Source organism: Chiloscyllium plagiosum, chromosome 35, assembly GCF_004010195.1.
Source record: "Chiloscyllium plagiosum isolate BGI_BamShark_2017 chromosome 35, ASM401019v2, whole genome shotgun sequence".
NCBI lineage: Eukaryota > Metazoa > Chordata > Chondrichthyes > Orectolobiformes > Hemiscylliidae > Chiloscyllium > Chiloscyllium plagiosum.
The window spans coordinates 1,151,609-1,154,810 of NC_057744.1; the positions used below are offsets into that span (position 1 = coordinate 1,151,609).

Consider the following 3,202-nt stretch of genomic DNA (forward strand, 5'->3'; position numbering starts at 1 on the left):
AGAGAGAGAGGGGGTGGGGGGGAGCATTCCAGGAAAGAAAGGAAACACAAGAAAGGGGAGAAAATGTCAGTAACAGAGGAAAAAATTGAAAAAATGGAACTTGTGCAGAAATATTTTTAAAAGAGTAAACATTCTGCTAATGAGTGAACTAATATACAATACAAGTTGGCATTAGGCCCAGATTACAGTCAACTCAACTAACAGTCACTTCATCTGTAACATCAACAAATGAACAAATTCAAATCTGACCATTACTGTGTGACTGAAAAGAAACCAGATCCCATTGGGAATGCCCAGCATTCCCTTAGTTTCACATCACTCAGCACTCTCTGCTGCTACCATCGGGAATCTGTTTTATTCACTCACAGGATGTGGGGGGGTCACTGACTGGGCCGTCCCTAGTTGCCCCTTGAGAAGGTGGGGATGAGCTGCCTTCTTGAACCGTGGCAGTCCAGGTACTATAGGTTGACCCACAATGCTCTTAGGGAGGGAATTCCAGGAGCTTGGATGTTTTGAAGGAACGGCGATATATTTCCAAGTCAGGAGGGTGAGTGGCTTGGAGGGGAACTTGCAGGGGGTGGCGTTCCCATGTAGCTGCAGCCCTTGTCCTTCTAGATGGAAGTGGTTGTGGGTTTGGATGATGCTGTCAGAGGGACCTTGGTAAGTTATTCCAGTGCATCTTGTAGGTGGTAATCACTGCTACCACTCTGCATTTATGGTGGATGAATTTTATAGAAAGGATTGAATTTATATAGCATCTTTTTTGGACTCAGGATCTCAAAGTGCATTTCCAAAGTTTAGGAAACACAACAGGAGTCCATAAATAACAATCGCAAAATCTCTGATTCTAACCCTGGCCCTGTCTTTTACTGACTTTTCATAAATGGAAGGAAAGCTGAACAGGTCAGTGTATTCCATCTGAAGGTGTAACCAAGATCAGGGCATCAGTAAAACAACTCGAATCACACTCAAAGGCAGAAGGAAAACCCCATCTGTTTGTGGAAGATTCTTTCTCCCAGTCTTAGGTGTCTGTGTTTCTGGTTTACACGAAGGAATACCGTATCAGGAGGTGTGCTCCAGGGGAACTGACTGCATTGGGAGAACCACCTGACTGATACGCCAGTATGAATCGACGTTTCGGGCATAAGCCCTTCTTCAGGAAATGCCCGAAACGTCGATTCTCCAGTTCCTTGGATGCTGCCTGACCTGCTGCGCTTTTCCAGCAACACATTTTCAGCTCTGATCTCCAGCATCTGCAGACCTCACTTTCTCCTGATACACCAGTATGTCTAGCAATGAGGAAGGTAAGTGGTGTGTTTATGTCTCCTGCAATGGAATGCAATTGTTAGGGACTATTGCTGCAGGATGTTGGTGGAACCACACCTGGAATATCTTGGATAATTTCAATCTTCCTACAAAAGGAAGGATACACTCGCTTTAACCAAAGTGCAAGTGAGGGTCACTAGACTGATTGCTTCACAAGACAGAGTTATCTTGTGAGCAGAATGAAGTTTAGCCTCTGGACTTTTGAAGATTGAGATCTTCTCTATCAGCAAAGCTCTGAAAGGTTTGACAGGGTAGACACTGAGAGGCTGATTCCGCCCAGGCTGCAGAGATTTCATTGATGATAAGGCATCATCTGCTTAGGGTTGAGACGTGGAGAAGTGTTTCCACTCAGAGGGTTATGAATCTCCGGAAGGCACTGGCCCACAGCGTTGTGGATGCTCGGTCACTGAGTACGCCCAAGGCTGAGCTTCATAGATATCCCACTCAAAAAGGAATATGGGTTTTGGATAGGAAAATGGCATTGAGTCAGACGGTAGCTAGCATTATATTGAATGACAGGGGTGAGGGGCTGAATGGCCTTCTCCTGTTGCTATTTCTCATGTTCTGTTGTCAGTTTGTTGTGATGACTACAGTTCTATAACAGTACACTTTCAATGGACGAAATCATACTTAGAATGCTGTTTCGTCATGGTTAAAAGATCCTGCAATACTGTTAAATAAGTTCCTGCCTGTTTCCAATCAGTTCACTGTAATGCCTGGGAAAGGTTTCCATTGTTGGGAGAACATTAACGTGTATGATAGAATGGTGATATTGATTACCAGGACTCGGGAAACTGATGAGAGTGGATGCGACACAGTGCAGCCCTGAACAGACAGTCTAATGATGAGTCGATTACGCCATAAACAGACCCACTCACATTCAGATCACTCACAACCATCACAAGCAGCCTCAGCAGCATCTCTGTGAGGCAGAAAGAGGGCACAGTATCTGGAAAAAAAATCTCACTAGTGCAGGTAGAACACAGTGTGTCCCAATTCGTACAACAGAATAAAACTAATTCAGGGAAAATTGGTTTCCTGCTAGTTTTTCTCACAAACACATTGTCAAGATGACACAGCAGTAAAAGTATTCATAGATATAGAAACCTGTCCCCCCAGTGAGAGTCAGTGCGTGTGGGACCCCGTACCCCAGTGAGAGTCAGTGCGTGGGGGACACCGTACCCCAGTGACAGTCAGTGTGTGGGGGGGACCCTGTACCCCAGTGAGAGTCAGTGCGTGGGGGACCGCGTACCCCAGTGAGAGACAGTGTGTGGGGGGGACCCTGTACCCCAGTGAGAGTCAGTGTGTGGGGGGGACCCTGTACCCAGTGAGAGACAGTGTGTGTGGGGGACCCTGTACCCCAGTGAGAGTCAGTGCGTGGGGGACCGCGTACCCCAGTGTGTGTGGAACCCCGTACCCCAGTGAGAGTCAGTGTGTGTGGGGGACCCTGTACCCCAGTGAGAGTCAGTGTGTGTGGGTCCCTGTACCCCAGTGAGAGTCAGTGTGTGGGGGGGAGCCTGTACCCCAGTGAGAGTCAGTGTGTGTGGGGGAGCCTGTACCCCAGTGAGAGTCAGTGTGTGGGGGGGACCCTGTACCCCACTGAGAGTCAGTGTGTGGGGGGGACCCCGTACCCCAATGAGAGTCAGTGTGTGGGGAACCCCGTCCCCCAGTGAAAGTCAGTGTGTGGGGGGGACCCTGTATCCCAGTGAGAGTCAGTGTGTGGGGGAGCCCCGTACCCCAGTGAGAGTCAGTGTGTGTGGGTCCCTGTACCCCAGTGAGAGTCAGTGTGTGTGGGTCCCTGTACCCCAGTGAGAGTCAGTGTGTGTGGGGGGGACCCTGTACCCCAGTGAGAGTCAGTGTGTGTGGAGAACCCTGT

General features: G+C 48.7%; 1 protein-coding gene across 1 annotated transcript in view; it reads right to left on the reverse strand.

Moving 5' to 3' along the window:
- LOC122540536 (nectin-1-like) overlaps window positions 1–3,202 on the reverse strand; it is a 304,355-nt gene that overhangs the window by 9,940 nt on the left and 291,213 nt on the right. The window lies entirely within an intron of this gene.